Source organism: Arvicola amphibius, chromosome 11 (genome assembly GCF_903992535.2).
Source record: "Arvicola amphibius chromosome 11, mArvAmp1.2, whole genome shotgun sequence".
In the NCBI taxonomy this organism is placed as follows: domain Eukaryota; kingdom Metazoa; phylum Chordata; class Mammalia; order Rodentia; family Cricetidae; genus Arvicola; species Arvicola amphibius.
Genome location: NC_052057.2, coordinates 33,729,028 through 33,742,374, shown reverse-complemented (window position 1 = coordinate 33,742,374; position 13,347 = coordinate 33,729,028).

Sequence of the window (13,347 nt, the reverse complement as noted above, 5' to 3'; positions counted from 1 at the left end):
AGAAGGCCTAGGCATGTTGTACATGTGGCAGAGCCAGAGTTATAGCTGTGGAGTGCTAGCTTCACGATGGAACCCAGAGGAGAGCCATCCAGGAGCCAAGGATGTCAGCTCAGGTAGATCCAGCTGAGTCCCACATGTTGATCTTGCAGGTGGGAGGTTAGAGCCCTTTTAGTTGCTCCTCTCCAGGGAAAGGCGGCAGCTTATATCTAGCTCCCTGCTGGGCAGAACTGAAAAGCATAGCTTGGATTGAATTTAGTGGTGACAAGGGTGTGAAGAATGGGTCTGCAAGCAGAACAGTAGGACCAGTACTATTTAGAGCTGGATTTCATCTCGTTCTAGTTAGTGTCTTGAACAAGTATTTGCTTCAGATTTACTTCAGTTACTTCAGACAGCAACAAGAAAACCCGTACCAGTCTCATATGAAAGTAAATTTAGGAACACTGTAACTCAACTAGGTAATAGATGCAAAACGCTTAAAACAGGTACAGTAAGCACTCAATAAATGGTATTTATCATCTTTGTAAGCAGTTTTTATCAATAGCTACCTAGAGATGCTTCCTAAGATTTTACATTAGGCCTGCTTTCTCAAAGCTCAGCAAAGCTGGCCAAGAGTGTATTAGGTCGAGGTTACAGGAGGTGCTTCTGGCAGTTAATCCAGTTAAAATGAGCCACACTTTGGTACATTTGACCCCAGACCTAGATTAGATATTCAATGAACAGCTCCAAGGGCTGAGACTCAGAACAGATGCTAGACACGCTGGGAACACAAAGGTCCCGTTAGCACCTCTACCACACCTATAATTTCTTTCTCTTCTATCCCCATTAATTGAAAATAAAATGGGACATTGCATATCTTGATGCAAAACAAACTTTAACCTTAAAGGGAACCAGACATATTTTATTCTGGAGCCAAATGTTAGTGAATGTGACTAAAGGATATGGGTTTATCTTGCTTCAAATACCATGTCCCAACATGGCAGGATTTTCATGATTACAGCACCAAAATGTCAAAAATCAAGGTTCTTTTCTAATAATAAGCAGAACCTTCAAGTAAGTGGGTTCCCCCAGGGTGGGGGAAATCCCTGCTATAGACCTCAGATGATGACATTTTTAGCCTTTGGTTAGGGTTTACCTAATAATCATGAGGAAGGATGTCAGATAGAGAGGTGGGCAGTGATGGCTAGAAACAGGGCAAAGACAGTGAATGGCTAGGAACAGGACAAAGACAATGAATGACTAAGAACAGGGCCTAGAAAATGCAAGATAATTTAGCTCAGAACCTGCAACATTTCAGCTCTGTTTAATGATCCAACTTCTAATCTGTCATTCAGCCTTGTAGAGTCCTTAACCCAGATTTGAATTTTTTTTTTGGAGGGGATGGTTGTGGATTCAGTTTGTTCACAGACAAATTCAGTATGTTCCTAGAACATGGAAGAGAAGATGTGCACAGATGTATCAGAAGATACGTATTTTCCCTGTGCTTTGCTATTGGAGAAGGTGATGAATGCAAAGAGAAAATTGTGTGAGGAACAGGGACATTTAAAGGAGCAGTTAGTTATGCAATAAAGGCTTTGGGGACAAGCATTATGATCATTCTTGTTATATTTATTATTACTTAGGACTAAGGCAGAAGGGCCCAGCATGAACAAGGAAGAAGTATATATGCTCTAAATTTTAACTGAGGAAATAGTCTAGGCATCTCCCCTTATAGATCACAAACAGGGAAGGAAGTTGACATAAAGGCCAGCCTCCAGGAAGATGTCTAATGCCTTAAAAGACCAGACAGGAAATGAGCCCCTTAAAATGAGGAGCCTGGCATGCAAAATGCTAACCAGCTGTCTGGCAAAGAGCCCATAGAGCCAGCAGCAGCAGGTGGCTGGAATGATCTAGAAGGGCTTGCTATGTGGCATAAGGTGTATGAGGTGAAACTTTCCCTTTCATTCTGTGAATATATAATTCAATTTGAAATCACTCACTATTAGCGCTTTCAGCATTGAAATTTGGGAGTAGTTATGGGGTAGGCAGATGAAATACTGAGTCCAGCCACAGGTAAACGGGATTGGAGCAAAGGCTGCCCAAGGGTGCCAAGTCACACCTTTATGTCTACAACAGAGTATAAAGTAAGTGGAGAAGCCAGTCTGTGGACTGAGTGGTAAAGCTATCATCTGGTCTACAGCTGGAAAGAGGTGAGGGGAAGTTTTGGCAGCTATCATAGTGGACACGGGTTCACCAAACCACCAAGTTCCTTGGATGAATGGTCAGAGACAGGGGGTGAGCATCCATGACTTTGTAAAGGATTGTCTCAGAGATGAACAGGCCCATTCTTACTGTACCAGTCGGGGCCTCTGGGAAGAAGTAGCAGCTTTCTTTCTGTTGAATGGAAATACCGTGTTGAGCTCAAGTTGCTGCTAGTGGTGCCATTACAGCCCCAGGAAAACCAGTCTTCCATAGAGGCCAGATGGAGAGACTGAAAAGGCCCAATACTCTGATAAGAGTGATGAGCACGGGTCTTAGAAGCTCTGTGGGGTGAGAAGCAAAGCAGGTGATAAAGCAGCATGTAGTCAGAGGCTGCTTGTTTGTTCCCAGCTGCCCAGACACGAAATAATCACACAGAAACTGTACTATTACAACAATGCTTGGTCTATTAGCTCATGCTTCTTTTTGACTTGCTCTCATATATTAAATTAATCAATTTTTGTTATTCTGTTTATTGCCACATGGTTGTGGCCTACCAGTAAGATTCTGTCCAGCATCCAGCATCTGTCTCCTGTGGCAGCTATGTGGCTTTTCTCTGACTCTGCCTTCTTTCCTCCTCTATCTGCTTGGAATTCCTGCCTTGCCCATATTCTGTGCTGCAATATGACTAAAACAGCTTATTTATTAGCCAATGGTATTCACAGAAAAGAGGAGGGAATCCCACATTACCTCCCCTTTTCTGTTTAAATAAAAAGGAAGTTTTTAACTTTAACATAGCAGTATTACATACAACAAAACAGTTATCAACCAAGAATTACAGTTACAATATTTATATCCATTTTATCTTTTATCCTAACTAAGGAAAACTCTAACTATCTATTCTTCAACTCCATCAAAGAGCCCAGAAGGTCTTTGACTTATTGCCTACGTAAATAGGAAGTGCATTCTAGGCAACTTCCAAAACTCTAGAATTGACAGAGACATCTTGCTGCCTGGACAGTCACATAAAGTTCTTCTATAACATTGGGGCATCCATCTTCAGCCTACAGGCTTATAATATCCAGAAGACTTTTCCATGAAGCAGGAAATTTCAAAGACAGTTCCACCTATACTGGCAGTTTTTCAGTCACTTTCTTCTGTGTCCTGCAGAATGTCTGGCAGACTCTTTCATGAAGCAGGAACCCTGAAGGACTGTCTCATCTTTAGGCAACTTCAGCAGTCATTGTTCTGTGGGTCCTACATGTCCAGATCATACAGCATACCATCAAGCAGTCCAGGCAAGAACAGTTTCTTGCCCAAATGGATAACCAACTCCATAGGAGCGCTTTGATGCCCATCACTCTATTGAAGTAGATTGGTGCTGCCAGGAGCAAATGAGTCTCATTGTCATGAAAAGTCCTAAGTTCTTAAAACATTTAAAATGCCATATTCTGTTAGTCTTTGAAAGGTTTGAAGAATACCTAACTGAAATCTCTCTATATATATCTAGAAAACCTAACTAACATGACTACAAACTTGACTATTACAGATGATTATCTATTTACCTATATTTCTTAATGATACATTATATTTTTAAATCAGTTGCACAAACACAATACTTTAATCAAGAGCAGAAATATACATATAACAAAATTGACCTTAAATTTATATCAATAGACCAAGATCCATACCAATGCAAAGTATTCATCTCTATAGCATACCTCCATTTAAATGTAAATAAACATTTATAAACAATATTTGGAAATTTGAGCATAGTTCTCTTCAAACTGCTTCCTGTTTTGTTGGATGAAGTAATCTTAGAGGTTTATGGAGACCTTTTAGGTGTCTTTTTCTATTGAACCACATTAGCCTGGAAAAAAATCTACAGATTCTCATCTTCTGTGGAAAAAAAAGCAAAACCTCTTTTTCACAGCAGCATATCCTTAGACCTAAATTTTGAAGTCAAGATACCTTTAAAATATTTTTGTTGGTTTAACTTAGCAGTCTTTACAATGAAATTTCTCTCTGTACTTAACTTATTCACAGTCAAAAAATTTAAAGAAAACACAATAACGTACATAATCCAGACTTTCTGTGTATTTCCCCTCCTTATGTGCCTTATTTTTCTGTACTCCTTTAATCTATGACTGTCTATATGCTGTCTCTCCAATGAATTCATTTTATTTTTTTAAAGCCATTTACTTCCTTTTATAACTGTCTATGTTCTTTCCTCTCTCTCAAGCCTATGTACGTTTATTCAACACTGTGACTTGTTTAGAGGTCTTTTACATCTGGATTTGTCTTTATTGCATGCCTATCTGCAATTTTTTTGATCAGGAGCTCTTTTTTTAAATGCTAAGTGGTTTTGACTGTTGGCTCTGCCCAGTCCAACAGAGCAAGATATGTTCACTGTATCTGAGAGCCACGCATGCTGCTCCAGCTCCAGGGTTGCAGCAGGTCTATATCATACCATCAAGCAGTTTGTAACAAGCTGCTCACAAACCCCATTTAAGTGCTTGGTATCCTGAAAAAGCCAGAGCTATTCATGCAACTAACATGAATCAGGAAGATGCCATTTTGAAACTGAACATTTTTTGTTGCTAATGCTTAATCAGAAAGACCTCTCTTAAAGGAGCCATGATGCTCCTGCTTGCTGCCTGCAAACAAAGCCCATCTGAGAAAAAAAGAGGCCACTACCAACAAGCCATGCTTAACTCTGCTCTTTCATGACTAGAATTAATTCCTTTCCAACCTTTTTCTAGGTTTTACATAGATGTAGTCAGACCCACATTTGTGCAACAATCTGTAAGCAGAGGCTGCTCATTCATTCCCCTCCACCCAGACCTGAAATAATCATACAGAAACTGTACAATTACAATATTCCTTGGCCTATTAGCTCATGCTTCTTATTTGCTAGCTCTTATATCTTAAATTAACCAATTTATGTTAATCTGTGTATCACCATGTGGTTGTGGCCTATCAGTAAGATTCCGCCCAGCATTTGGCATCTTTCTCCTGCTGCAGCTACATGGCTTTCTTCTAACTCTGCCTTCTTTCATCCTCTATCTGCTTGGAATTTCCACCTTGCCCATTTCTGCACTGCAATAGGCCCAAAGCAGCTTCTTTATTAACTAATGGTATTTACAGCATACCAAGGGGAATCCCACATCAACTGTAGGTGTATACAGTGAGCAACCAGAGCTTCTCCACCAATAGTCCTCTCCACACCCACTGGTCAGGTCTACCCAGCATCTAGAAACTCCAGGGCACCATTTCACCATTTCAGAAAAAAAAGTATTTTAAATTTATGCTTGTATTTTGTATTGATGTTTACTTTTGTAATTTAAAATATATAGGGGAAATAAACTATTAGGTAATGACTCACTTTTGTTAAAGGTGATATAGTTTGCTGTGTCAGTAGCCATGTGTGGGCTTGACTGCATTGTCTTTATTTAGAATTTTCTTCTGAAGCAAGGTGTTATGGGAAGAGCTTCAGAGACCATAGCTCACAGCTTTGAGCCATGGCTTTGGTGATGCTGTTGATAGCTTCTAGAGCTCATTTCTTCTGTTGTGCCTTAGAAATCCTTTCTGTTAAATGGCGTGGAATCACGTCTATCTTTTAAGCTTGCTACACTTCTGTGATCTTGACCTAACGCGGTGCTTTGTCCTGCAGAGTTTTCAGAGAGAAACGACTGAGAAAGGTTGATGAGGGGCTGGGTGAAGAGTGGTCATGCTGGGCGCAGGCCAAACTCTGTCTGGAGTTTTGCATTCTACCTTCTTAGGATTTACACTAATTTTTAAAGCTAATCCTGTTCAAGTGGGTGTGTGTATCCTTTTTATATCCTATTCTTTGTTTTTAATGGAGTCAATTTTGTCTGGCTGGACTGTAAGTTCTCTGAAGGGAGGAATTTTTCTCTGGGTGTCATTTTCAGAAGAGTTGTGGGAAAATAGCTAAACAAGTCCTGCTGTGTAGATTGAATTAAGAGCTCAGTGCTCACACATGCATAGGACAGCTCTGCTTTTCTTTCTGGAAAGCTTTGTTTTGCTTTTTACTATATTTTTTAACATTATGAATTAGATTAAATGCTTATTGGAAGTGATTTCATAGATAATAGCTATATGAAGTCAGAGTATTTAAAATGGAATCATGCAGTCCTTCTGCTTAGTAAATTGTAAGAGAAACGAAGACTTTGGAAATAGCACTATAAACTACATATCTCTTGTTAACAGGAGGCTAATGAGTTGCTTGATCTCTCTGAACAGGTTTTGGTTTTTTCGTAAAGAACAAAATAAAATAAAAACTCCTCAATTAATTTCCCCGTGTTTCCTATGGATATGCTTAATTTTTATCAGGTACAACATTCACACTGACACTAGAATCCAAAGAATCCGAAGAGGAAGCTTTCAATTCAGCAAAGGGGAGATGAGGGGAAGGAAACAACAGCAGCAATAATAACAATAACAAGAAAAACAAGAAAAAAAAAACACCTTAGTCTCCATTAGCAATCTGACGGAAGCAAAACTATTTGAAATAAATGGTCCCACATGTCTTACAGCGTGCCCTCTTTTCTTGCTCTATGTTAGCAGTAGCTCTGAGCAGGAGTGTGTGTAAATGGCTGTAACTGTGAGGTAAGAGTGGGGAAGGCAATGCCCCCTTCCCCTTTCTAGTTTTTATGACAAGGTCTCCTGTAGTACAGGATGACCTCAGATTTGTTGCTTAGCTAAGGAAGACTTCTCATTTCACGTCTCCCTCCTGAGTGCTGGATTACAGGCATGCACGTCCACCTTGGATTGTTCATTGTGTACTATTCGGGATCAGATGCAGGGCACCCTGCACTCCAGGTAAGCACTCGATCTGTGTAGCTACATCCTGAGCCCTGAGGCAGATGTCTTGATGGGAAATATGAAGCAGAGAAGATAATGAGAGTCAAGTAGGAAGGATAGGAACCCAACTCCTCTTCATATTGGCATGAAACCAGACACAGAGCAGTGGGAGGGCCTCATAAACATAATTCACTGGAATGGGAGGGTGATAAAAGGCCTTTTTTGCTGCCTTTCGCGGAGATAAATTACACCTGAAGCTGCAGAAATCTTCCTCTCCAATTTCAGATTGAATGTGCCTGTATAATAAACATTTCTGTAACATTCGGTTTCTTTAACCTAGACAGCTCAATTAGGGTTGCGCGATAAAATACAGCTTCTGTGTACTTCGTGAACACTTAATGCATCTGAGAGCCTGTTAGCAAGAATATCACAGAAAACTGGTCTTGTCAAGTGTTTAAGGAAGTTGAATGGATATTGAGTATAATAAACATGCACGTACATAGGCATCTATACATATATTTTTACTTAGGGAAATTCTGATTCTGCATGATTTACTTATTTATCGCATTCTCTTTTTGTGAAAAATCTTGTTTGCTATCTTTGCTATTTACTGGAAAATGATGGGAACACTTGGGAAAAATTGTTACTTGTAGGTGCATATATACAGAAGCCAGGAGGTCTTTTATTTTAAAGATTGATTTATTTTATTATAGTTACATAAATACCTTGCCTGCGTGTATGTACACTTGTTGCATATTTACCTGGGGCCCTTGTAAGTCTGAAGAGGGAACCGAAACAGAAGTTATAGATGGCACGTTCTGGGAACCAAACACAGGTCCTGTGAAAGAGAAACAAATGTTCTTAACTGCTGAACCATCCCTCCTGCCCCAGGAACTCCTCTTTAAAATAGCGCGTGTTCCTTGTACAAAGCAATGGGTTTCTGAGTAGTACTTTTTGTTTAGGTTGTCAAGTGCTTTGACCATGTTCATGCCACATTGTCCTCTTCTGCTCCTGACACCCCTCCCCCAGCTAGTGTCCTCTGCGTATCCAATAGTCCTGAGTGTTAGAGAAAACAGGCCATGTTTTCTCTTTTGGGGCCTGACTTATATCACCTACCTAGCATGGTAATCTCTAATTACATACATTTTATTGTTTTTAACAGCGGGACACAAGTCTGTTGTGTATGTATACTACTTTTTCTTTACCTGTTCACGTGTCGACGGACTCTGATTCCATGCCTTTGGAGCCAAGAACTCCAAAGACTCGTAAGAGCATGTGAGATGAAGGCAGAAAGAACTAGCTTAGATCTGATTGCTTGATTGATTTGCACAATTCCTTTCTTTGGAAAGCACATGTTAAGGTTTCCACAGGACTGGCTCAGAGGAGGATCTCAGTGCAGATCTCAGAATGGTCTGCCCATTGCACCGTGCACAGGGTACAGTCCACAGTCACCCACTGTCCGTATTAACACAGAAGCTTCTTCCAGACCTCCGTTAGATACAGTAGTGATACCATAAATGCTGTCATCATTCTATCCCAAATAAGGCTTCAGTGTCCTGAGATCTCAGAAACCAGCCTCGGTTTTGCCCATTCCATTTTGGATATACTTCAATTTTCATTGCACCCAGGGAGTGCTATCTTAGTTAGGATTACAGTTTCTGTGATAAAACACCATGACCAAAAGCAAGATAAGGAGAAAAGGGTTTGCTTAGCTTTGGCTTCCATAACACTGTTCCCATCATTGAAGGAAGGAAGGACAGGAATTCAGACAGGGAAGAAACCTGGAGTCAGGAACTGACACAGAGACCATGCAGAGGGGTACTGCTTACTGGCTCATTTCATTCCTGATGGCTTGCTCAGTCTGCTTATAGAACCCAGGACCACCAGCCCAGTGATCGCACCAACCACAATGGGCTGGGCTCTTCTACATTGATCACTATTTTCAGCCAGATCTTACAGAGTTGTTTTCTCAGTTAGGTCCCCTCCTCTCCAGTGGCCTTCGCTTGTGTCAAGCTGACATAAAACGAGCCAGCACAAGTGTAGACTTCCCACTTACAAGCCAGAGGCATTCTCGCAGTGCATCTGTTTGATTGTAACTTAGATAAACATTATCATTTCATGACCTCAACTTCTGCAACAGATGATATTCTCCTGGGTCCCAGTTCGTTCTCTCTCTCTGCCTGCTTCCCTCATCCCACTCTGTGCCCTCTTCCAGGTGTGGCTCTGGCCCCAGAAGTCTCTTTTCTAGACACCTCTTGGTTCCATTTTTACTACTCTTACGACGCACCAATTTCTGCTTATATTATTGTTATTTATATGCCTGTCTACTCTCTCTGATTCGATTCTCTGTTATGCTTTGGACTAGCGCTGTTTATTTCACTCATTTTTTCATTTACCCAGAGCATATTTATAAACAGGCCCTGCCATCCAAGAACAACGAATAGTTTATATATATATATATATATATATATATATATTATACATATAATTCAAGTGTCTATCTATAATAATGTTGTAAGAGGAATGGGTTGTGTTGGCAAGAATACAAAATATGTATTATAGTGTGTTAACCACCACCCCTCAAAAACCCCAGTCACCATCGAACTTAAAAGAAGAGCCTCATTAAATAAGCACAGAAAGTTCCAGAACATCAAAAGATGAAAGATTAATTTTTAATGTTACACGATGTTTCTGGAAGTGGGTATTTCAGAGGAGCTGGATGAATCTCTCTGTTCCTGGATTCGTTTGTCTTTCAGCAGAAGAGGAGGCGGGAGAACGTACCTGATTCTTTTCGCATGCTTCCCAGGCTTGTTTAGCAGCCTTCAGATCCACCAGACGAGGGGGACTGTAGGGAATTCCTCGTTTGCACGTCTAATTGTTTCCTTAAATGTGACAGTAAAAATTCATTCAGAAAACTGCAGCAGATTTAGGAGATAAAATAAGGCCTCAGATGGCTGTTAGTAATACAAATAACTTGAAATGTTTTTTGCCAACTGCATGTCAGCTGCAATTAACGATGCAATGTTTATTTTGGCGCGGATGGATACCCTGTGTAGGCAGTCTCTCCCTGTACAACAACAGTTCTTTTGTAATGTCTTTCTAATTGAAACAGCCTGTCTGAGAGAAGGCAGATGAGTGTAAGCAGTGTCCACGGCACAACCCTTTGAGGTCACAGAACTCACGGATGTCAGCTCATCCTGGCCTGCAAGTCAGGGATGCCCCTTGGTGGGGGGGGAGTGAGACTCCCCCAGGAGCTTGGGCTACGATACCACACACTAACTCTTTGCCAGACTGTAGCAATTCTGGCATTGTCTGATTCATATGCAGTGCGATCGTGGGAAGATTTTGAACAAATATTGATTTGTGAGTATCAGATGAGTGTCACGATTCCCATTTTAGTACTCCCTTTTCTCACTCAGTATAATTTTTTTCTATCCTCATGAGAAGAAGTAAATAAGGTATGGGAATGTTGGCATATTCTGAGGAAGCCAGACTAATGTTTTCTTCTGTACCACAGAATGTGTTCTGGTGTGTGTCAAAATTGCTTGGGTGCTCTGGTGTTTGATTCCTGATGCTACTGAGCGCATTGCACACAGTTTCAATAAAAAAAGCAAAGCAGCATTTGCAGGTGTATTGAGGTGGATTGAAAAGCCAGTCGGCTAGTCCAATATTAACATGCCACCCTTCTCTTACCCTGCTGCTGTAATTCAAACCATAAACTATGACTGAACTGGCAGCATCCCTCTTCTGATGAGCCTCGGCTTAATGGTAATGATTTTATCTCTTTTAGAGTTGTTCTTCTTCCTGTACTCAATCATCGCAAAGGCTTTGTTCTTACCATAAACGTTGAGTGGTACTTTATCAGGAATATTATGTAACAAGCCCATTTTAATTTGTCTGACAATTACGCAAACTAGCATCACCACGGAAATGGACCAGCTCACTTCCATGGCAAAGACTCCAAGGAAAGTCGTCCTTGTAAGATCTACAAATAGAGATACTGCTTCTATTGGCTGCAAATAACATAAACGCTACTACAGTACTTGAGTCTATGTTGTCATTCTTTGTGTATAGAACAAAAGAAATTCTGTCTGGACGTTGATAGCTGCATCTTCAGGATACTGTCCAGGCTGCAAGAGGGAAGGGAGCACAAGGGACACTGAGTGTGGTAGGAAGTCATCTTTCCCAGTATTCTGTGTATACTTTATTAACCAAATAGATACTCCTGCTTCCCTGGAATCTGGGGCATCATCACACAAAGTCAGGTACAATCTCCTCTCTCTCTCTCTCTGTGTGTATGTGTGTGTCTTTCTGTCTCTGTCTCTCTGTCCCTGTCTCTCCCTTTTGGGGTGTGTGGCTGTTTGTGTGTGTGTGTGTGTGTGTGTGTGTGTGTGTGTTCCCAAGTGTGTGCATGTGGAGGTCAGAGGTTAACTTCGTGAGTCTCCCTCGGTCCCCCTTGTTTTTGAAGCAGGGTCTCTTTGTGCTCACCTGCTTGGCTAGACTGGCTGTCCACCAGTCCACAGGTCTGGAGTTACATGTGTGAGTCTCTACCCATGACTTTTTAAAAATATGAGTTCTGGAAGTTGAGCTTAGAGCTCCATGCTTGTACAGCAAGCACCCAGTGCTCAGATATTGATTCTGCATTGAATGGAAAGGAAATAAAAGATTTAGAGCCAACTGATAGTGACCATTCCACTTGCACACGATTTAGAAATGAGTGGAGACCGCTTGGCTGTGTTTCAGAAGCTTCAGTCTGTTGAACTGAGTATTCTCAGAGAGCAGGTTGGGCTGGGAACATAGGAAAGAACTAGAAAGTGGGGCAGATTGATATTTATAGTTCGCAGGCCAGTTAGCTGGGAAGTCAAGGAAAGAGAAAGACTTAAAGTGACTGAAATATGACACCCTTCCTTATTTTCATCTTTATCCCTTTTATGCACTTTAGCATTATCCTTGATATGGTGGAACTTATCAAAATCATCCCATTGCCTGTGACCTGCCCTGTGAAGACAGACACTCGGAGAAGATAGATAGCGTTCAGAGAAGCCATGCCCAAACCATTTCCTGCAGAAGAAAGGAAAGGAAGGAAAGGGCTGGGAAGAAAACAAAAACCTTGACATGTCAGAAGATAAAATGTGCCCAGAAACTGATGCTCATAAACCTTTGCCTGGTTTTATTTTCAATATTTATTATTTCACTAAGATTAAAGAGTCCTTGACATTAAGCTTTGTATTCCTAAGTGGTGCCCAGGGGAATGGTGGGTATGTGATTAATGACTTTAGGTAAGAGTCATTCATTGGTATCACAGCAGATTTTATGTTCTCACGATTATATAAATTAAACCAGTAATGCCATAAAAACTCACCAATATTTGTCTGAATTTGTCATAAACATCGCTATGTCATCAGCATATATTGTAATTCTTACTGCCCATGATTAGAAGCAATCCTCCCATTTCCCATGAGGATCTGATAACAGCTACGGTTTCAGTGCAAAAGTAAGTTGCTGAGGATCTTAGCTCCATCTCCACTGCAGATGGAGACTGATCTTATGTTTCCTGGGCACCCAGATCCAAATAATTACACAGAAACTATATTAATTACAATACTGCTTGGCCTATTAGCTCAGGATTCTTATTAACTAACTCTTACATCTTAAATTAACTCAAATCTATAAATCCCTGTGTATCACCATGAGACTGTGGTCTGCAGGTAAGGTTTCGGCCACATCTTTCTCCTTTGGCAGCTACATGACATCTCTTTGACTCTGCCTAATCTCTCTCTCCTTTTCTCTGTTTTGATTGCCTGCCTGACTTTGTTCTGTCCTGCTATAGGCCAAAAAAAAATCTTCTTTATTAACCAATGGTAATAAAACATATTCACAGCAAACAGAGGAGAATCCCACAACACTCCGCTCTGTAGCTTCAAAAAGTAGGCTTGTGTGTATAGAACATTTTTATGAATTAAAAGGAAAGAAATACCAACTGCTAATTCTTATTTTAAATTACTATGTTTCAATAGTGCACAGAATATATTTTATAGGGGAGTTATACATTTCTGTTTGATAAAAATTATACTTAGAGTGACTTTAGCAAATATTTAGAATGGTCACAGCACCTTAAATAAACCGTGGCTGTAATCTTGAGACATACAGTTTAGTTTATTGTCATTTAAATTACCAGTTTTGATCCTATAATGTTGAAATAATAACTGTGACAGGGCTCCCATCTTACAGGTCTGTGTGAAATAGAAAATTCTAGAGGCTAGAGGGATGATTCAGGCTTAATGGTGCATACGACTCTTGCAGAGGCCTCAAATCAAGTTCTCAGCACCCACATCAGACAGCTCACAA